The sequence below is a fragment of the Hyperolius riggenbachi genome, chromosome 8 (genome assembly GCF_040937935.1).
Source record: "Hyperolius riggenbachi isolate aHypRig1 chromosome 8, aHypRig1.pri, whole genome shotgun sequence".
NCBI lineage: Eukaryota > Metazoa > Chordata > Amphibia > Anura > Hyperoliidae > Hyperolius > Hyperolius riggenbachi.
The window spans coordinates 134,857,903-134,881,712 of NC_090653.1; the positions used below are offsets into that span (position 1 = coordinate 134,857,903).

General features: G+C 46.6%; 1 protein-coding gene across 4 annotated transcripts in view; it reads left to right on the forward strand.

The window, feature by feature from the left end:
• GUCY2F (guanylate cyclase 2F, retinal) overlaps positions 1-23,810 on the forward strand; it is a 296,029-nt gene that overhangs the window by 41,184 nt on the left and 231,035 nt on the right. Inside the window, exon 2 of one of the 4 annotated variants that reach the window (XM_068251134.1) lies at positions 8,952-9,017. The exons of the other annotated variants lie outside the window; for them this stretch is intronic. The gene's annotated coding sequence lies outside the window, so the exon portion shown is untranslated. The remainder of the gene's footprint in view (positions 1-8,951; positions 9,018-23,810) is intronic. 4 annotated transcript variants of the gene reach the window in all.

Sequence of the window (23,810 nt, forward strand, 5' to 3'; positions counted from 1 at the left end):
AAATAGGGAGCCAATGAAAGCCTATGGGGGATTTTACTACTTTTGCACCCCTGTAACTCTGGTTTGCAGAGGTGTAGGGAACCCATCTTTGGAGTCCAAGTCTAACAATATGTCTTCTACCTGCATGAGACATTTCGTGAGATTCAGACTTTGCTAACGGCCATGGCTGCAATTTATGTACATCAGAATCGCCACCATTGAAATTGCCCAAATAAACAGGTTTTTGTGACCCTAGGCTATGACCTCTTCGGCCTAGGGGCCCGAAACTCACCAGTTATGATCCCCCTAACAGTTCCAACAATGCTAGAAAATTTGCCACTGCTGAGCAATTGCCCTTTGAAAAGATGTGAGATTTTGGAAAGTGAAATAGGGAGCCAATGAAAGCCTATGGGGGATTTTACTACTTTTGCACCCCTGTAACTCTGGTTTGCAGAGGTGTAGGGAACCCATCTTTGGAGTCCAAGTCTAACAATATGTCTTCTACCTGCATGAGACATTTCGTGAGATTCAGACGTTGCTAATGGCCATGGCTGCGATTTATGTACGTCAGAATCGCCACCATTGAAATTGCGCAAATAAACAGGTTTTTGTGACCCTAGGCTATGACCTCTTCGGCCTAGGGGCCAGAAACTCACCAGTTATGATCCCCCTAACAGTTCCTACAATGCTAGAAAATTTGCCACTGCTGAGCAATTGCCCTTTGAAAAGATGTGAGATTTTGGAAAGTGAAATAGGGAGCCAATGAAAGCCTATGGGGGATTTTACTACTTTTGCACCCCTGTAACTCTGGTTTGCAGAGGTGTAGGGAACCCATCTTTGGAGTCCAAGTCTAACAATATGTCTTCTACCTGCATGAGACATTTCGTGAGATTCAGACGTTGCTAAATGCCATGGCTGCGATTTATGTACGTCAGAATCACCACCATTGAAATTGCCCAAATAAACAGGTTTTTGTGACCCTAGGCTATGACCTCTTTGGCCTAGGGGCCCGAAACTCACCAGTTATGATCTTCCTAAGAGTTCCTACAATGCTAGAAAATTTGCAACTGCTGAGCCATTGCCCTTTGAAAAGATTTGAGATTTTTGAAAGTAAAATAGGGAGCCTAATGGAAGCCTATGGCAGAATTTAGCACTTTTGCACCCCTGTAATTCTGGTTGGTTATCATCACCCGCCGACTTTAGCAGTTAATAGCAAAGGCCCCTTACATCCTAGCAACACCAAATTTGCAGGATATGTTAAAAAGATAGCAGGAAACAATATTTAACCTCCCTGGCGGTAAGCCCGTGCTGAGCATGGGCTATGCCGCCGGAAGGCACCGCTCAGGCCCCCCTGGGTCGATTTGCATAATTTTTTTTTTGCTACACACAGCTAGCACTTTGCTAGCTGCATGTGCAATCCGCTTGCCGCCGCTACCCGCCGATCCGTCGCTATCCGTCGCGCCTCAGCAGCCCCCCCCCAAGACCCCGTGCGTTGCCTGGCCAATCAGTGCCAGGCAGCGATGTGGGGTGGATCGGAGTCCCCTTTGACGTCACGACGGCAATGGGGGTAGCTCTCCAGGAGATCCCATTCTTTGAATGGGATCTCCTGATCACCGAGCAGCGGCTATCATGTAGCGAGACCTTGTCTCGCTACATGAAAAAAAAATTAAATAAAAAAAAAAAACAGCTTTGCTGCCCCCTGGCGGATTTTAATAAACCGCCATGAGGGTTAAAGGACTTCCGAGGCCACAAATGTGAAAAAAGTTAAATACCTTTTCATAATCCAGCTCCATGGAGGACGCCATCCGCGCCCTCCCCGTTCAATCCCCCATGGCTCCCGCAGTAATACCGGCCCCGGTCAAGTCCCGACTTCCGACCTCCCCACTCAATATGGCCGCCACAGATTGCCGTGGCTGCGCAGTCCACACAGACGCGATTGCACCTGCGCAGCTCTAGGGCCTCCTCCTGCCGCGTCATCAATATGCGTGCATACATCGGACGCATCGGGAGGAGGACCTAGAGCTGTGCAGCCGCAATCGCATCTATGCGGACTGCGCAGTCGCGGCAATCTGTGGCGGCCATATTGAAGGGGAATGAGAACCCGACCCGTTCAGAGGGGTCGGGACCCGACCGGGGCCGGTATTACTGCGGGTGTCATGGCGGAATGAATGGGGGGGCGTAGATGACGTCCTCCATGGATCTGGATTATGAAATGGTATTCAACTTTTTTCATACTTGTGGTCTCGTAAGTCCTTTAAAAAAAATAATTATGTGTATATATATATATATATATATATATATATATATATATGTATATATATATATATATATATATATATATATATATGTACTTATTATTTTGATGTGCTGAGTGTGGAAAATCTGAAAAAAAAAATGACGTGGGGTCCCCCCTCCCGAGCCTCTGTAACCCCTTGTCCCCCATGCAGGCTGGGATAGCCAGAATGCGGAGCCCCGGCCGACTGGGGCTTCGCACCGTGAGCTATACCAGTCCGCATGGTCCAAGGCAGCCACGCCTTCCCCTTCCCCCCCCCCCGGAGCCCTTGTCCAATCCATGGGCAAGGGGCTCTTCCCCATCTCCGGTGCCCCAGGAGGAGGTGGGGGCGACGACTCCCTGGGGGGGGGGGTTCATGGTGGCATCTGGGAGTCCCCTTTAAGAAGGGGACCCCAGATGCCCACCCCCTCCCAGGAGAAATGAGTATAGAGGTTCAAAGTACCCCTTACCCATTTCCACAAAGGGTTAAATGAAATAAAAACACAACCACGAAAAAATTCCTTTAATTTTCTTAATTAACCATAAATACTTACCTGTACCTTAAAAAAATAGTTGATTGAAGATCTCCGAAGCCCCCCACCCACATAGCAGAGAATGCGTCCTTACGGACGCATAGCTGCTAGCTCCCGCTGTCTCTCCCCACCTGCCTGCCTGCACCTGTCAACCCCCACCTAGGCTGGCACCCAGTGCGCCCATGGGTGCGCTGGGTGCCAGCCTAGGTGGGGGTTGACAGGTGCAGGCAGATGGGGAGAGACAGCAGCAGGAGCCAGCAGCTTCATGTCCTTCCAAGGACGCATTCTCTGCTATACTAACGGCTCATGAATGAGCCGGATCTTTTTAATGAATCGGTTCTTTCTTATGAATCGACTTTTTTTTTTCTTTAAAATCGATTTTCTCAAAAACTATAAGGTCTTTTTGAAAAAAAAATGTTCCTCTTGTTCCCACTGTTCTTCTTAACATTCCCACTTCCCAGTAATTTTGGTGTTGCTAGCTTTTAAAGGGGCTTTGCAATTAACCATTAAAGTCGGCGGGGGTATATTTTCCCACGGTCAGAAGGAGAATTTACATTGAAACTCTAAAATTGATTTTCTTAAAAACTATAAGGTCTTTTTGAAAAAAATGTTTTTCCTCTTATTCCCACTGTTCTTCTTAACATTTCCTGCAAGTTTTTTGTTTCTAGCTTTTAAAGGGGCTTTGCTATTAACTGCTAAAGTCAGCGTGCGCTTAATTTTCCCACGGTCAGAAGGAGTTACTTTAAAATTGATTTTCTCAAAAACTATAAGGTATTTTTGAAAGAAAAAAATTCCCCTCTTGTAGTCACTGAAAGATCTCAGGTGTTAGACACCTTGAAACATCTTTTCCATCACTTTTCTGGCCAGCATAAATGTTTCTAGTTTTCAAAGTTCGCCTCCCCATTGAAGTCTATTGCGGTTCGCGGAAGTTCCTGCGAACCGAACCTTCCGCGGCAGTTCGTGAACAGGGTTTGTGAACCTAAAATCGGAGGTTCGGCCCATCACTATTTGTGACCAGTGATGCTCGGATACCCCCCAATCACGGATTTGACTATTCGGCCGTGATTGAAAAAAAATTTCCGGATTTGAACAGACTCACAAATTCGACCTGGATTTTTTCCGTGAATGAGGCAATCATGAAAATTCACGGCCGTGATCACGGAAATTATCACGGAAAAGCATTGTAGCTAATAGCAAGGCCCCTATACATGCTACAATCCCCCAAATTGCATGGATTATAAAGGTGATAAGGGGCTACAATTTAAACAAAAAAAATTCCAAAAATAACTTAATTTTTGAGAAAATGGATTTTAAAGTTAAATCAAGACTTTAAATGTGGCTATTAATTTGTAATAAGTGGTTTCAAACAGGGAAATACACTTTAAGCAATCACAGAGGTGAAGGTGAGTCCCAACTTCACCTGGTGATGGTACCACTAGAGGATGAGTGGCCGATGCCACAAAAACACCCAGAGAGGTTTTTGTAAATGTTTTTTTTATCCCTTGCAGCGATAGCAATGACATGGCAGCAGAGTTGACTGTGGCCGCTTGCGACAGGAACGCAGGCTTTAGTAGTGAAAAAGAGCATCAGCGGCAGCAGGGTGAGGACTAAGTGCGGCAGCACATAACAACCATGGCACCTCACTGGTGGTACCACAGCATGATAATGCTGCCCAAAAAATTACATGCATCCATGGCTCCCATCCTTGGGTGGATGTCACAGCAAGCGTGGGGCTGCTGCTCCTGGGAGTGCTGCCCACAGCGGAGGTCTGGGATCAGGGCCGGGCCGAGGCATAGGCTGGAGAGGCTCCAGCCTCAGGGCGCTGTGTAGGAGGGGACGCAGAATTCATTCAGCTGTCATTCCTAATTGTGTTTGAAGCAGAAAGAAATAAGAAAAGGGATACATGGCAGTGACTGCAAGCCAGATAACTAGAGATTAAGGTGTTGGGGAGGTTGTGGGCCCTGTGGCGCCTCTTAGTCTAATAGCAATCAGTGTGTGATGGCTGGGGTGGAAGGGGTGGAGGGGCGCACTTTGGTGTCTCAGCCTTGGGTGCTGGAGGACCTTGTCCCGGCTCTGTCTGGGATAAAGTAATGATGGGCTGCTCTCCCTCATCATGCCCATCAATGCCTGTGAGTCTATCTCCTGAATGATCACACGGCGACCCAAGGTGCTGAAAATGGGCAACACCGGTGTCGGCTGACTCGGCACAGGCTGTGCTGCTGATGAACGCCTCTCTGCTGCACCCCCTACAGCTGAGCGTCCTCACCCTGGCCATGGACCAGAAGTGGCGGAGGCAATTGCACTCCCTATCCTGCCACACCCACGACCCCTGCCAGACATGTTGTATACCATGCACAAAATTTCGAGGTGGAGAAAGTGTGCTGCTTTTTACAGTCAATATGTGTGTTTGGGCCTGGGGACAGACGGAATATAACAGAGGGCTTTTATTGATTTTTCAGAAAAGAACAAAAAACAAACAAAATACTGAATACAGCATAATAGAACAAGAAAATCAGTGGACAGCGCCGTGGTCTGCCTGCACAATGCGCACAGCAAACTAACCGGCTGCACACTAGTAGGTCACTGACTAAACTTAGGGCTTGATTCACTATGCGGTGCTAACCTACTTAGCACATCTAAAGTCTTTAGGCACGCTAACCAGGGTGCTAAGTAGGTTAGCACTGGTTTTCTCAATCAGATCGCGCGCTAAGTACGCGCAAAGTCCTATGCGCGCGCTAAGTCCCATAGGCTTTAACCTCCTTAGCGGTAACCCCTAGCTGAGCTCGGGGTAAGCCGCCTCGGAGGATATCTCAGCCCCTGGTGGGGCGATTTAAATTCTGTAAAGTGCTGTACGCGTGGCTAGCAGTTTGCTAGCCACATGTACAGCTCGATCAGCGCCGCCGCGCGGCGATGGGCCGCACGCAGCGGCGGAAGAGGGCCCCCCTGCCAGAGCCCTGCGCAGCCCGGACCAATCACTCCCGGGCAGCGCAAAGGGCTGGATCGGGTGCGCCTGATGTCAGGACGTCGGCTGACGTCCATGACGTCATTCCGATCGTCGCCATGGCAACAGGAGAAGCCAAACAGGAGATTGCGTTCTATACGCAATCTCCTGTTTGCTGTTGTTGCCGGCGGTGATCAGACTAGAGGGACACATGCGCCCTCTAGTGGTGTTTCATGTAGCTACCACTCGGGTAGCTACATGAAACAGAAAAAAAAAAATGCAAAAAAAGTGTGATGCAGCCTCCTTGGAAAAAAAAATGGAACCGCCAAGGAGGTTAATGGGTACTTCGCGCGGTGCGCCCTGCGCTCTGCGCTCTGTGCACTGCGCGCGTAAAGTTTTACGCGCATAAAGTTTTGCGCGCGGAATTTTTGCGCGCGAAAAGCTTGTTTAGACGTGCTAAGGAGGTTTTAACAGGCGTGCTAACAGTTAGCACCGCTTTGTGAATCAAGCCCACAGTGACTGAACAACTGTGGCAGTGACTGCAACTAGTTGAAGTTGATCACTGGCTGGCTGGCTTAGCTAGCTAACAAATATACAGTAATAGAGCAGTAGAATCAGTGCGAAGTTGAACCTGCCTGTGTGCACTAAGCACAGCAATCAGCACACTCTCTCACTGACAACTACACTGACTACAACTAACTTAAAGGAATACTATCAATACCCAAGTGTTCTAAAATGACAATGTACAAATAATGTCTAAGTAGCTGTGTTAACATTTTCCTACTTTTCATGTTACATATCAGAGGCAAAAGCTTTAATTCATTGTAGATTTTAGCTACGTTTGGAATGTATCATTTGCAGGGGTATGAATCTGTATGAATCTCTGCAGTCTGACATGCTAAAGAGTGTAATATTGAAGCAGATTATTTGAAAACAGGTATCAGGTTTCACACACTACAGTATTTCACAAATGTTTATGTTGCACATAAGATGCATTTCCTCTGCTCTTTCTGAGAGAAAGCTCTGCCTGTCTCTGACTGAGCTCTCTGCACACAGAGTTAACTTATACTCTGTGAGGGAATTTCCACCCTCCCCTCATGGCTGAGTCTGCCGTCAGAATTGCCATCAGAAAAATGTGAGGGCCCGTTTCCACTGTCGCGGAAACGGCCGCGAATCCGCAGAGTTTCCCCGCAGGCAAATCGCGCGGGGAAACTTTGTCATAGGGGATAACGGCGCCGCCGGCCGAATCGCTTGCAGTAGCGATTCGGCCGGAACCCCCTACAGAATTCGCGGCGGAGACTGCGATTCCCATAGCCGTGCATGGCATGGCTCATGGGATTCGCCTGCGATCCCGCCCACCCGCTCAGTGCACTAGTGGAAACGAGCCCTGAAAGGAATTAGATAACAGTAATCAAATAGATAAGCAGTGAAATGTATACACCAGTACTTAGCAGCACTTCCCAAACATTTTCTACCTCAATTGAAATAAACATGTTAATCGATAGTGTCCCTTTAAGTAATCACTCACTGGCTAGCTAGCTGAATACAAGTATCAGAAACAGTATCATGGCAATATAAGGACTGAAAACGCTCTTGCTGATGTACAATATGGCTTGGAGATGAACCTCTCAGTGCCACAGAGTCTAGCAAGGACGGAGTTTTGGAAATGGCCCCCACTTTATATACAGGAGGGGAGGGCAGAGCCTCCTATGATTGGTTGCTAGGGCCTGGCTGGGGGCCTCTGATTGGCCCAGGGATGTCAATATTGTCCATTTCCGCCCAATCATAACCTAATCAAGGATTTCCACCACAATCACGGCCGTAACCGCATTCCGAATATTTGCAGAAGTCGAATAGTGAAAAAATGCTTGTGAATCACGGCTATTCCGTGATCACAGAAATTATCCAAGCACCACTGTTTGTGACCACACCGTGGCCAGAGGGACCCTGAGTATTAGCTCTTTATTGGTCCCGTGCTTTTAATAATCACTTCTATAGATGCTTTAAATAGTAGTAATTACAAACTGTTCCCAATCCCCTTCTTGCACATCTGACACTGTGGTTGTCCTTGGCAGGTTTTGGTCCACTGTATCAATTGTTATCTGTAGATTGCTTGGAGGGGGGGGGGGGAGGGAGCAATGTAAAACTTGTACTGGGGCCCTGAGTTCCTTAGCTACGCCACTGGCTGTGAGAGAAGTTGTCCCTATATAAATACTAAATAATAATAAATATCATTTTCATACCTATACATATGTACAGTATATAACTTTGTATCCTCACCCATCTGAAGTGAAATAATCACAATACAATAGCATCAATTCATAAAACATTACTGCATGTGGTAATGCAGAAAACAGCTGATTTTACCAAGTATTTAGGAAAATGTCAATTCATAAAGACTGTTACTGTATGGCAAGCAGAAATTACCAATCAGTGAGGTAAATTACCGACTTGTGCAGCAAATACCTCAACACGTCACGTCAGTAAATGTCAATTCATATTAGAACATGCAGTAAAGCCAAGTAACATGTTCGGTAATTACCTCCAGCTCTGATGTGTATCGAGGGAGAGTTTCTCTACCCTCTAGGCAGCAGAGGAGAGAGCCGGCACAAAAGCTATTTCCCCTGCAGCCCTTCAGACGTTTAACCCTTTAGGTTCCTGTTTGAAGATGCAGAGGAGCAAGTGGGGAAATCATCTAAGCATGGCCTGTCTTATGTTTCTTGGAAGTTCATCAAAACTCTGGCCATTCAATAAAATGCTAATGAAGACTAATAGAAAGATTCAGAGGGAGTAGAACAAACATGTACATGTAAAGGGATGCTGGGGATGCCTTTCACTATTGTAGTGAAGTCACTGCACAGAAGTGGGAGAAAAGCATGTAACAAAACAGACACTCCCTGCTGCTGTTCTACTGCACAGGTTTTTTGGGGGTAAATTACCGAACTTCTACCGCACCTGTTAAAATCTTTATGAATTGCCCAAAAAAAGTCTTAAATATGGAATGCTGTATTTTACGGACCTGATTTTTTTCTTTTTATCCAACAGCCCTTTATGCATTGAAGCCAATGTGACTAATGTGGTAGCTATTTCTCTTAATTTTCCTGTAAATTGTTTTATCCTTTCTGTTTACCTTTGTCATTTTGCCTTTATCAATGTATGCTCTTACTTGAGCTGGCCTGTTAGGTAGAGTTGCCACCCTAAGTTCATTTTTTTTTTACATTAACAGAAAAGCAAGAAATTCATGACACAAAATATTTTATGGACTGAGCCAGAGTAAGCAGCATACTTTGTGGTAAGTTATGATTATGGCCAAAATGGTGGTTTAGGGCAGAGTCAGACTTCAGCACAATCAGTGAATTTACCTTAACAAAAGCACAATGCCATTTTTAGCAGTCAGTAACATTCTCTCTTTTGCTTGTAGTTATTCCCCTGTATACATTATATGTTATATGGGATGCAGCATGCACTGATATTAGAAAAAGAAGAGGTGAAGGACCTAGACATAGGGATGGCTGATCTTAGTGCAGGGGAAGGTGGAACCTTTGCATTTTATTGAATTCCTCACACACGCTGCACACACAAAATTGAAACACACAAACACACAAATTAGAGAGGCACACATACACACACACACACAAAGTACACCCTGGGGAGGCAGACAAAGGGCTCCAAGGCTGGCCCTACCATATAGGCAAAGGGGGCAATCGCCCCAGGACTCCAGAGCCTGTAGGGGCCCCAAGGTGTCTCTCCCATCTTGCTTGTTGCTCTGTGGGGCCTCTGCAGAGTCTTTGGCAAAAAAAGTGCCTAACCTGTGCTGGTGGGCAGACAGGGGCGTCTCTAGCCATTTTGTCACTACAGGCAAGAAAACCTGTGGTGCCCCCGCCCCTGATGAAAATAATCGTAACGCAGCAATGTTTCACCGTAAAATAATTGTAACACAGCAATATTTCACCATAAGGTAAAAGTAATGCGGCAATGATTCACTTAAAATAACCGTAATGCGGCAATCTTTCACCAGAAAATAACCATAACGCAGCAATGATTCACCAGGAAATAATCGTAATGTGGCCAGCAATCACCAGGAAATAATCGTATGTGGCCAGCGTTCACCAGGAAATAATCGTATGTGGCCAGCGTTCACCAGGAATTAATCGTAATGTGGCCAGCATTCACCAGGAAATAATCGTAATGTGGCCAGTGTTCACCAGGAAATAATCGTAATGTGGCCAGCAATCACCAGGAAATAATCGTAATGTGGCCAGCGTTCACCAGGAAATAATCGTAATGTGGCCAGCGTTCACCAGAAAATAATCATAATGTGGCCAGCATTCACCAGAAAATAATCGTAATGTGGCCAGCATTCACCAGGAAATAATCGTATGTGGCCAGCGTTCACCAGAAAATAATCGTAATGTGGCCAGCATTCACCAGGAAATAATCGTAATGTGGCCAGCATTCACCAGGAAATAATCGTATGTGGCCAGCGTTCACCAGAAAATAATCGTAATGTGGCCAGCATTCACCAGGAAATAATCGTAATGTGGCCAGCATTCACATGAAAATAATCGTAATGTGGCCAGCATTCACCAGGAAATAATCATAATGTGGCCAGCGTTCACCAGTAAATAATCGTATGTGGCCAGCGCTCACCAGGAAATAATCATAATGTGGCCAGCGTTCACGAGGAAATAATCGTATGTGGCCAGCGTCCACCAGAAAATAATCGTAATGTGGCCAGCATTCACCAGGAAATAATCGTAATGTGGCCAGCGTTCACCAGAAAATAATCGTATGTGGCCAGCATTCACCAGGAAATAATCGTAATGTGGCCAGTGTTCACCAGGAAATAATCGTAATGAGGCCAGCAATCACCAGGAAATAATCGTAATGTGGCCAGCGTTCACCAGAAAATAATCGTAATGTGGCCAGCATTCACCAGAAAATAATCGTAATGTGGCCAGCGTTCACCAGGAAATAATCGTAATGTGGCCAGCGTTCACCAGCAAATAATCGTAATGTGGCCAGCGTTCACCAGAAAATAATCGTAATGTGGCCAGCATTCACCAGGAAATAATCGTAATGTGGCCAGCGTTCACCAGAAAATAATCGTAATGTGGCCAGCATTCACCAGGAAATAATCGTAATGTGGCCAGCGTTCACCAGGAAATAATCGTATGTGGCCAGCGTTCACCAGGAAATAATCGTAATGTGGCCAGCGTTCACCAGAAAATAATCGTATGTGGCCAGCATTCACCAGGAAATAATCGTAATGTGGCCAGTGTTCACCAGGAAATAATCGTAATGTGGCCAGCAATCACCAGGAAATAATCGTAATGTGGCCAGCATTCACCAGAAAATAATCGTAATGTGGCCAGCATTCACCAGGAAATAATCGTAATGTGGCCAGCATTCACATGAAAATAATCGTAATGTGGCCAGCATTCACCAGGAAATAATCGTAATGTGGCCAGCGTTCACCAGGAAATAATCGTATGTGGCCAGCGTTCACCAGAAAATAATCGTAATGTGTCCAGCATTCACCAGGAAATAATCGTAATGTGGCCAGCGTTCACCAGAAAATAATCGTAATGTGGCCAGCATTCACCAGGAAATAATCGTAATGTGGCCAGCGTTCACCAGAAAATAATCGTAATGTGGCCAGCATTTACCAGGAAATAATCGTAATGTGGCCAGCGTTCACCAGGAAATAATCGTATGTGGCCAGTATTCACCAGGAAATAATCGTAATGTGGCCAGCATTCACCAGGAAATAATCGTAATGTGGCCAGCGTTCACCAGAAAATAATCGTAATGTGGCCAGCGTTCACCAGGAAATAATCGTAATGTGGCCAGCGTTCACCAGGAAATAATCGTATGTGGCCAGCGTTCACCAGGAAATAATCGTATGTGGCCAGCGTTCACTAGGAAATAATCGTAATGTGGGCATCGTTCACCAGGAAATAATCGTAATGTGGCCAGCATTCACCAGGAAATAATCGTAATGTGGCCAGCATTCACCAGGAAATAATCGTAATGTGGCCAGCGTTCACCAGGAAAGAATCGTATGTGCCCAGCGTTCACCAGGAAAGAATCGTATTGCTATATGCCTATATATATATTATTTAATATCCATCCCAGCCACTGCCTGCCAAGTGATATGGGCGGGCGGGAATCAGGGCCAGCCAGGGGGGGGCATATAAAAAAATTGACCAAAAGCAGCAGAGGGCACTCACTGTGAGGTGTCGCCTTTGTCGCCTCTGCAGATAGTTTGTGCGCACTACGCAGTATTGTAGCCAGCTGGCGGTAGCACTGGGCACACGGTGCCTTCAAGCACGTGTGACAGGGAATGGGGGCGGAGTTAGGAGTGGCGCCGACGTGTAAACAAACTAGCGTGCGGCGGTCGCTTGCTCTGCACAGAGAGGGAGGGGGGCGGACCAGTAGGCGGTGGCACCGCACATACAAACTAATGTGCGTGCTGCTCGCTCTGAAAGGAGGAGAGGAAGGGGGTGGACCAGTAGGCGGCGCTGGGCACAGGCTGAGCTGCCTGTCACAGCTGGCGCCGACCTGAAAGCAAAAAAAAAAACCACGCACAGAGCGGCGAGAGAGCGCCCACTTCCACCCAGGGCACTATAGGCAAAAATGTATAGTTGCCTAGTGACACAGACGCCCCTGTGGGCAGGTGAGACACTACACTGTCAAAGTCTGCAGTGGCCCCAGGGAGCACAGGTAAGTTGGGAGGTAATTGGGGGGGGGGGGGGGGTCAGCAGCTGGCTCAGGGGCCCAGGAGGGAAATTTGGCTGCAACAAAGGGCCCCTAATGCCTCTGTTTGGTAGGGATGTCTGTTGGGGGGCCCCGGGCTAATTTTGCCCTGGGGTTCCATTGTCACTAGAACCGATCTTGAATGGCACACTATACACATACGGTATAGTACTAGAGAGATAGACATGTAGCAGACTGTACACAGTCTCACAGACACAAATCCAATCACATGAAGTACACTGCTCTGCTTCTCACCTGGTCACATGAGCTACACGGAGGATTCATTCACCTCATTTTCCTCTTCTTGTCTGTGGCTGGCTGCAGTATTCACTCCTCTCTACAGCTCTCCACAATCTCTGGGTAAGGGGCAGGACAAAATCCTCTTTACTTGAGCTCACAAGCAGTTGTACAAATTCATATGTGACTGAAACTTGCCATGAAAAGATTTGTATTGAAATAATAGGTTCAAAAAGACTATGCTTGTGGTATTTTAAAGAAGGTAGCGTTTCTCTGTTAACAAACTTGTGTACTTGTATGGCATTCTCTGATTGGACAAATGACATTTGTGATTTCTGTGTATTTCGCATGGTTACACCGCAATGTTTAGTTTCAGTGACCCAGAGGCCCGAGATTGCATGTTTGTATACTTCACAATTTACATTTTAATGGAATATTTCTGACTTTAATGAATATAACTCAACTGAGGCCCATATAGCCATTGATGGAGGGTGACAGAAATAGGTGAGACATAGGACAAGAACCTACAGGCCTGGGAGAATTATAGCTGGCATAATGGCTGATATTTAACGTGACAGTTAATAATGGCGCACAGCGCCAGGGGAATACAAAGGGCGCCCCATAGACTTACATTATATAACGCTATTTAGCGTTATAAGTGTTAAAAAATGGCGCAGGTAGTTTTCCTTACACTTATAACGCTAAATAGCGTTATAAGTGTTCAAAAATGCAGCGGGGGTCGGGGGAGGAGAGAGTCAGCGGGACACTGGAGGGCATAGGCAGCGGGGAGGATGTGTGCAGAAGCATACGTTACCTTGTCCCGGGCCGCCGATCGCTCCTTCACTTCTTCCATTCGTTTACTGTAGTCCTGCAGCCGGCCAATCACCATGTGGCTTCAGTCTCCGCATGCTGATTGGCCGGCTGCGGGACTACAGCAAACGAATGGAAGGAGCGGAGGGAAGGAGCGATCACAGGCCCAGGATAAGGTAACGTATGCTTCTGCATACATCTGCTGCCTATACCCTCTAGTCTCCCGCTGCCTCTCTCCTCTAGTCTCCCGCTGCCTCTCTCCCCCAGCCCCCGCTGCCTATGCTAGCCCGCATGTTTATCATGGCGCACCGCTCTGCAATCATTAATGTAGCATAAAACGAAATTTACCGTTTTATTGTATTTACATTAAAACGGTAAATATCGTTTTATGATACATTTATCGGCAGAACGGTGCGCCATTTTTCTCCCTGCGCCATTTTCAGATGTACCCGATATTTAATCTGCTTGCTTGTATTAGCAGGGTGGTGATAACATATTGAAAGTTTATAAATTGCATACAAATGGAGATATATAAACTACGATTCAAAGAATCTTGTTAGTGAATCATCCAAGAGGACAAATGAATACAGATTTGCTGATGCATGAAGTCCATTTATTTCACAGCAGACTCTGGAAATAGGGTAATGCTTGCGCTTTATTCAAAGCTGCGCAATGTGTTTCCTGTAGCTTACAGCTCTCTTGTATGGTCCAGTTCTTGTACTTTATTGTAACTACATTGAGGGGCTCAATTTATTATTACATGTTCTTGATATTATAGCTTGGCAGTTACATTTATGTTATTTAATTATTTCCCATCTTTGTAGTGCCAGCATATTACAGTCAGCTTTCACAAAGTATATAGAAATACTCACATCACTGGCTGCTCAGAGGAGCTTATAATCAAATATATCTCATAATTCCTGATATGAAACTGAAGAGAGTCTTTTCCTTGCTGCTCAGGTCCTCTAGCATGGGTCTAGCATGGGCTATTTCTCCAGTATATTCTGTTGCCTTAAAGGACAACTATAGTGAAAAGAATATGGAGGCTGATATATTTATTTCCTTTTAAATAATACCAGTTACCTGGCAGCCCTGCTGATCTATTTGGCTGCAGTAGTGTTTGAATAACACCAGAAACAAGCATGCAGTTAATCTTTTCAGATCTGACAAAAATGTCAGAAACACTCAGAAACACCTGATCTGCATATGCTTGTTCATTGTGTATATTCCTAAAACTATTAGAGGCAGAGGATCAGCAGGATAGGCAGGCAACTAGTATTGTTTAAAAGGAAATAAATATGACAGCCTCCATATCCCTCTCGTTACAGTTGTCCTTTCAATGTTTACATATGTTTGTGACCTCATTTGGATCGAGTTTACAACTTATAACACTCCTTTTTAATAGCATCAACCATATTTTCACCTATTTCACCGTTAACTACCGTTTGTTTTAAAAAGACAAGCCATATGCAGATTTTAAATGGTCCATTTACAAACAAATTTTCATTTTGTGAAATATGCCCTTATATACATGTTGTGTTTATTCATCTTCTGTGTGTTGGAAGTGTGAACAAGTATAATTGCAGTATAATTGTGGTAAAAGTATGGGGGGGGGGGGGGGGGGGGCAAACATACTGAAAAATGAATTTTGTCCTTGTGATGCCTAATCTACAATAGAAAGAATTAAATGAAATCCTGATTTACGGAGCAACTGTACTGAAAATAATCAAATAATCTAATGAATAAAATTGCTTTTTTTTCCTCACTCTTTCCTTGCCCTGATTTACATTCTGAAAATAATGACAGGAAGTGACATTTTTACTGCTGGCAGGTACACTGCTGCAGAATGTTTGGTTACTGTGTGTTTCAAAGTCAGTCAATAGGAACAACATCTGGTGCCCCAGAATGTTATGGGAGGAGAATTCCGTAAAGTTAAACAGCCTAGGCTGTAACATCACTGAGAGGATTGAAACCAGGATAATTAACATACAAGGGGGTAGCCTGAATAGGGATGATCACAGATATGCAAATTCTACAGAGTTGATGAAAATGTATGCAAATTTTATGCAAATGTCTGCAGCTTGAAAATGAACCAATCAATTTAAACCTGGGTTTAAATTAGGGATGGGACGAATCCACAATTTCTTCGAATCCGAATCCGGATCCGAATCTAAAAAGGTTCTCGAATATCTCGAACCGTTCGAATCCCGAATCTAACGAATCCTGCACATACGAATTGTGCGATCCGTGGTATAGTTGCCCTCAGTATAGGCAGGGCCGGCGCTACCATTAAGGCAAAGGAGGCAGCTGCCCCAGGGCCCCAGAGCTTGTAGGGGCCCCCAGTGGCTGCAAGAGGAAAACAAATTCAAATCGGCCTTATAGTTTTTGAGAAAATCGATTTTAAAGTTTCAAAGGAAAAAAAAATATACATTTAAAAACCTGCCGACTTTAATGGTTAATAGCAAATCCACCTTAAATGCTAGAAACCCTAAATTTGCAGGATATGTTAAGGAGATCATTAGGAATAAGAGGAAAAAACTATTTTTCAAAAAGACCTTATAGTTTTTGAGAAAATCGATTTTAAAGTTTTGAAGGAAAAAAGTATACTTTTAAATGCGGTAAATGTCACTTTTAGTAGCAAACCTAACGGTAGTGTAATTTTACATGCATCAAACGAAAGCGCAGTAAATTTCCTGATGGGGTTTCCAGGGAGTCTATACGCAGCCGCAGCGCTTTGGCCAGGGATCGCTATACAGCCGCAATATGGCTGTATGAAGATCCCTGGCATTTTTTCCTATTTTCCCAATTTTTTTTTTATGTTTAGAGTGTGGGAATTAAAAAAAATAAAAATTATGTGGGGTCCCCCCTCCTGAAACTTTTTAACCCCTTGTCCCCCATGCAGGCTGGGATGGCCAGAATGTGGAGCTCCGACCGATTGGGACTTCACACCCTGACAATACCAGCTGCAAAAAAGGTCCCCTAATGCCGATTTTTGTTCCGGGGTATATGTTGGGGGGGCCCCCCAGGTTTATTTTTCCCTGGGGCCCCATTGTTGCTTAAACCGGCCCTGAGTATAGGTACCCAGGCATAGGTAGCGAGGTAAAGGTGTCTTCAGTATAGCTAGCTAGGTATGGGTGCCTTCAATATTGGTAGCTTTCAGTATAGGTAGCAAGGTATAGAGGCCTGCAGTATAGGTAGAAAGGTATATGGGCCTTCAGTATAGGTAGCAGGGTATATAGGCCTTCAGTATAGGTAGCAGGGTATATGGGCCTTCAGTATAGGTAGCAGGGTATATGGGCCTTCAGTATAGGTAGCAGGGTATATGGGCCTTCAGTATAGGTAGCAGGGTATATGGGCCTTCAGTCAGTGCAGTTTCTAGGCTAAAATGCACCCAGGGCGAGGGTGTAAAAATTGCGCCCCCCCCCCTAGGTTAGATAGGTAGGTGCCTCTCAGTATAGGTTAGATTAGGTAGGTGCCCCCTAGTATAGGCTAGATTAGACAGGTGCCCCCCAGAATAGGTTAGATTAGGTAGCTGCCCCCCAGTATAGGTTAGATAAGGTAGCTGCCCCCCCAGTATAGGTTAGGTAGGTGCCCCCCAGTATAGGTTAGGTAGGTGCCCCCCAGTATAGGTTAGATAGGTAGCTGCCCCCCAGTATAGGTTAGATTAGGTAGCTGCCCCCCAGTATAGGTTAGATTAGGTAGCTGCCCCCCCAGTGTTGGTTATATTAGGTAGCTGCCCCCCAGTGTAGGTTAGATAGGTAGCTGCCCCCCAGCGTAGGTTAGATTAGGTAGGTGCCCCCCAGTGTAGGTTAGATAGGTAGCTGCCCCCCAGCGTAGAATTAGATTAGGTAGCTGCCCCCAGTATAGGTTAGATAGGTAGCTGCCCCCCAGCGTAGGTTAGATTAGGTAGCTGCCCCCAGTATAGGTTAGATAGGTAGCTGCCCCCCAGTGTAGGTTAGATTAGGTAGGTGCCCCCCAGTGTGGGTTAGATAGGTAGGTGCCCCCCAGCGTAGGTTAGATTAGCAGCTGCCCCCCAGCGTAGGTTAGATTAGGTAGGTGCCCCCAGAATAGGTTAGATAGGTAGATGCCCCCAATAATGGAGGGGGAAGCCGCAGGGAGGGCAGCCCGACCTCTCCCTCCCTCTCCTCTCCCGGGCGCCCTCCGTGCTCCCCCCTCAGGTGCAGAGTTCGTGAGCAGCAGGGAAGCGCTGTTTACAACTCACCGGCTGCCTGGCTCCAAGCGCTGCTCTCTCGCCGCTGGTCTCCTCTCTCTGTATACATACTGATACACGCTGCTTCCGGCTACAGCAGCGTGTATCAGTACGTATACAGAGAGAGAGAGAGAGACCAGACCAGCGGCGAGAGAGCAGCGCTTGGAGCCAGGCAGCCGGTGAGTTGTAAACAGCGCTTCCCTGCTGCTCACGAACTCTGCATCTGAGGGGGGAGCACGGAGGGCGCCCGGGAGAGGAGAGGGAGGGAGAGGTCGGGCTGCCCTCCCCGCGGCTCCGGCTCCCCCCTCTATTATAGCGCCCCCCTCCCAACAGCGCCCCGGGCGGCGGCACGCTCCGCACGGGGCAAGAAACGGGGCTGCCTTCAGTATAGGTAGCAGGGTATATGGGCCTTCAGTATAGGTAGCAGGGTATATGGGCCTTCAGTATAGGTAGCAGGGTATATGGGCCCTCAGTATAGGTAACAGGGTATAGAAGCCTTAAAGAGAGTCTGAAGTGAGAATAAATCTCGCTTCAGACCTCATAAATAGCAGGGGCATGTGTGCCCCTGCTAAAACGCCGCTATAGCGCGGCTTAACGGGGGTCCCTTCACCCCCAAATCCCCCTCGATACACCGGGGGAGCGCTTCCTGGTTGGGGCAGGGCTAACCGCCGCAGCCCTGCCCCACGCGCGTCTGTCAGCGCGTATCTCCGCCTCTCCCCCGCCCCTCTCAGTCTTCCTTCACTGAGAGGGGCGGGGGAGAGGCGGCGATGCGCCGCTGACAGACGCGACTGGAGGCAGGGCTGCAGCCGTTAGCCCTGCCTCCAGGAAGAGACAGCCAGCGACCTTTTCACGACACACTTTTGCGGGGGGTGGGTTGGGGGTGAAGGGACCCCCGTTTAGCCGCGGGATAGCGGCGTTTTAGCAGGGGCACACGTGCCCCTGCTATTTATGAGCTCTGAAGCGAGATTTATTCTCGCTTCAGAGTCTCTTTAAGTATAGGTAGGTATGTAGGTAGGTATAGGGGCCTTTAGGTAGGTAAAGGGACCTTCAGTATAGGTAGCAGGGTATAGGGCCTTAAGTATAGGTAGGTAGGTAAAGGAACCTTTAGTATAGGTAACAGGGTATAGGGCCTTAAGTATAGGTAAGTATGTAGGTAGGTAGGTATAGGGGCCTTTAGGTAGGTAGGTAGGTAGTTAAAGGGACCTTCAGTATAGGTAGCAGGGTATAGGGCCTTAAGTATAGGTAGGTATGTAGGTATAGGGGCCTTTAGGTAGGTAGTTAAAGGGACCTTCAGTATAGGTAGCAGGGTATATGGCCTTAAGTATAGGTAGGTATGTAGGTAGGTAGGTATAGGGGCCTTTAGGTAGGTAGGTATAGGGGCCTTTAGGTAGGTAGGCACGTATAGGGGGCCTGTAGGTAGGTAGGTGGGTAGGTAGGTAGGTATAGAGGCCTGTAGGTAGGTATAGTGGCCTTTAGGTAGGAAGGTAGGTAGGTATAGGGGCCTTTAGGTAGGTAGGTATAGGGGCCTTTAGGTAGGTAGGTAGGTATAGGGGCCTTTAGGTAGGTAGGTAGGTAGGTACGTATAGGGGGCCTTTAGGTAGGTATAGTGGCCTGTAGGTAGGTATAGTGGCCGGTAGGTATAGTGTCCTGTAGGTAGGTAGGTAGGTAGGTAGGTACGTAGTCAAAGGGACCTTCAGTATAGGTAGCAGGGTATAGGGCCTTAAGTATACTGTAGGTAGGTATGTAGGTAGGTAGGTATAGGGGCCTTTAGGTAGGTAGGTATAGGGGCCTTTAGGTAGGTAGGCACGTATAGGGGGCCTTTAGGTAGGTAGGTATAGAGACCTGTAGGTAGGTATAGTGGCCTTTAGGTAGGTAGGTAGGTAGGTATAGGGGCCTTTAGGTAGGTAGGTATAGGGGCCTTTAGGTAGGTAGGTAGGTACGTATAGGGGCCTGTAGGTAGGTAGGTATAGTGGCCTGTAGGTAGGTAGGTAAGTATAGTGGCTGGTAGGTAGGTAGGTATAGTGGCCTGTAGGTAGGTAGGTAAGTATAGTGGCCTGTAGGTAGGTAGGTAGGTAAGTATAGTGGCCGGTAGGTACTGTAGGTAGGTAGGTATAGTGTCCTGTAGGTAGGTAGGTAGCTAGGTAGCCCCCTCCCCCCGTGCCTCCTCCGCTCACCCCCAACGGCCTCCTCCGTCCCCCGTGCCTCCTCCGCTCACCCCCACGGCCTCCTCCGTCCCCCGTGCCTCCTCCGCTCACCCCTGCATAAATATCTACTCACCTGTCCCGTGGAGCGCAGAGCGGCAGACCTCTTCGTTACTTCTCTGTTCCCTCTAGTGGCCGGACCGGCTTTTACTGATGCAGTCATTGTAAAAGCCGTCACTAGAGGAAACCAAGAAGTCAGCGAGAGGTCTGCCGCTCTGCGCTCCGCTTTGGATTGGTGAGTTGATACAAAGTATGCGGGCGGGCGGAGGAGGCGCGGGGGGTCGGAGGAGGTCGGAGGAGGACGAGTGCGAGCGGCAGATGCGCGGCGATGCAGCGTCGGGATTCGGCGGATTTGTAAAGTGGAAAATGGCGTCGGGATTCGAATCCACGAATCTCGAATATTTCCCAATATTCGAGGGATTCGTGGATTCGCCGGATTCGTCGTCCCATCCCTAGTTTAAATTAATTGGTCCATTTTCAAGCTGCATTCATTTGCATAACAATTCACATAATTTCGGAAAAATTTGCATCTCATTGATCATCCCTAATCCTGAATAATTAACTACATTCTACTTTATATCACTATAGTGCCTCTTTAATAAAGTGTAGAACCAGAAAATGTGTTACCGTATATACTCGCATATAAGCCAACCCGCGTATAAGCCGAGGTACCCACTTTTCCCTCAGAAACCCAGAAAAAAAGTGATTGACTCATGTATAACCCCCTCCCCAGTATAGCCCTCTCCACAGTAGCCTGATATGCTCTCAGTACAAGTCAGCCCCCCTCTCCATAGCCAGATGTGCCCCAAGGATGATACAGCTGTGTCTCAAGACGCCACTAGATGGCCTCAGATATGAGACACAGCAATTGCCACACTGGAAGAGTCCTCGATCATTGAACAGCTGACAATGGTTCTTGCACTTTCTGCTGAACAAGCGAGGGGACACAGATAATCTTAAACAGTGCACTCTGCACACCATATTGCAGGGGATGGGGGCACAGACACAGCAGGGAGCAAGCTGACAAGAGCAGGATCTCTGGTGCATGATCCTTACGCTCCTCTGCCAGTAACAAAACCTTCTCCACCATCTGTTCTGCTCCACTGACTCACATATAAGCCGAGGGGGTAAAATTAAGATTATACACAGAGCCGGGACAAGGTCCTCCAGCACCCAAGGCTGAGACACCAAAGTGCGCCCCTCCATCCCTCCCACCCCAGCCGTCACACACTGATTGCTATTAGACTACAGGGCCCACAACCTCCCCAACACCTTAATATCTAGTTATCTGGCTTGCAGTCACTGCTATGTATCCCCTTTTCTTATTTATTTCTGCTTCATACACAATTAGGAATGACAGCTGAATGAATTGTGCGCCCCCTCCTACACTGCGCCCTGAGACTGGAGCCTCTCCAGCCTATGCCTCGGCCCGGCCCTGATTATACACAAGCATATAAGGTACAGGGGCCCCATGAGTCCTGTGTTAAACATGGTGAAATGTGTATAAATTATTTACTTTTAATTTATACACATAGTATAGAGTATGTTTTTTCCGTTTTTTTTTCAGTGTGTTTTTTAAGTGTTTTAAACTAACAGTTTGCACAATATTGTAACATATGGCAACAAAATTGTATAATGAAAAAACAGTATTATATGTTTTGTACAAAACCACAACTTTGTTTGTATCTCTGAAATGTTGTAACTGGAGTCATTTGTAAGTAGGGAACTATACATAATAATAATATGGTGGGATATTAGACTAGGACAATGGTAAGGATTAGATTGCAAGCTCCTCTGAGGACAGTCAGTGACATGACTATATACTCTGTAAAGTACTGCAGAATATGGCAGTGCTATATAAATAGATAATAATAATAATATGGTAGGACATTAGATTATGATTATAGTGGGGATTGGATTGTGGGCTTCTCTGTGGACAGCCAGTAACATGACTATATACTCTGTAAAGTACTGCAGAATATGGCAGTGCTATATAAATAGATAATAATATGGTAGGACATTAGACCAAGGCAGTGATTAGATTGTGAGATCCTCTGAGGATAGGATTATGTACTCTGTAAAGCACCATGGATGATATCAGTTCTATATAAATACACACAATAAAAAATATTGTGTAATTGTAGTTAGGACAACCTCTTTTTTTCATTCAAATTTTGACACATTTTCGTATTTTTCTTAGTAGTATGTGTGACACTGTTTTATGAGGAGCAGTAATAATTGCTTGTGGCCTGGTCATGTACATGTAAATAATGTGTACTACATTAATACAGTGCCTACAGAATGTAACCTAGGTTCATGTACTTTTATGACCTATTACCTATGATCTTTTACAATCATATCCATCTCGCATGGGGCTCCCTTCATTTATTCTGCACAAGGGCCCACCACTGGCTTTGTCTGTCACTGCTAGTGTTGGGCGAACAGTGTTCGCCACTGTTCGGGTTCTGCAGAACATCACCCTGTTCGGGTGATGTTCGCGTTCGGCCGAACACCTGATGGTGTTCGGCCTTTTAAGTTCGGGTTCGCCCCGAACTTCTAATGGCCGCCGAACAGGGCCGAACAGGGCCCCTGTTCGGCCGAACAGGGCCCTGTTCGGCCGAATACTGCCCCCCTATGGGGTCGCAGGCATAAGGGGGGAGCATGCCCCGATCGCGGGGGGGGTCGGAAATTTCCCCCACCCCCTCCGCTAGCGCTCCCCCCTCTGCCCGCTTCCCCATACAAAAGTTTAAGCAAAGTACCTGTAGTGGATGGCCTGGCAGTGGGCGGCACTGTCGAGTGAGGAGGAGGAGTCCGGAGAGTGACGAGGTCAGAGAAAGGGCGGAAGTACCACAAGGGTACTTCCGCTGAACCGCCCGCTGCCCGGCCTCCCTCAACTCGTCACTCTCCGGACTCCTCCTCCTCACTCCACAGTGCCGCCCACTGCCAGGCCATCCACTACAGGTACTTTGCTTAAACTTTTGTATGGGGAAGCGGGCAGAGGGGGGAGCGCTAGCGGAGGGGGTGGGGGAAATTTCCGACCCCCCCCACGATCGGGGCATGCTCCCCCCTTATGCCTGCGACCCCATATGGCCCCCAAAAGCTGGATGTTCGGAAAGTTCGGGGTTCGGCCCGAACATGCCGAACATCTCGGCCATGTTCGGCGAACTTTCCCGAACCCGAACATCCAGGTGTTCGCCCATCACTAGTCACTGCCCATGTATGCATTTACATTTCTTTGAATTATGCTGTCTACCGTCTGGGTACTGTGTTGCCTTAACTTAACATAATAATTGTGTTTCCTTGTTACTTTTCTGTATGCATATTTTTTCAAAATGTAAGGGGAGAATTATTCTGAATTAGTTGATATTCCCTAAATAACATCTGACAACTGATGTGTAGCCAATGTGAATGAAATGTTCATATTTCCCTAAGGCTCCGTTTACACCTAATCAATTGCTCTCAGTTAAAACTGAAAGAAAACTGATTTTCAAAGTAATGTTTATGTTTTCCTATGTCACAGTTCCCACTATATGCGTTTTAACTTAAATATTTTTCACAATGCACTGCTACGGAAAAAAACATGTACCGAAGCGTACTAACGCTCACTCATGCGTACCAACGCATTTTAGTGTAAAAGGGCCCTAAGAGTCAGTATATATCTACGCAATTTAACTGAAAGCTTTTTTTATAGTGCACTATTGCAGAACAACTGATTATTTGAAACGTATCAGTTTTTAAGCGTTCAGTGTAAACACACCCTAATAGTATTATTAAGGATATTTTGAAACTCTTACAACGTTTTTGTTGTCTTTGCATAATTATTACTGTATATATGTTATATATCAATCGAAAGAGAGGAAGGAGAAGG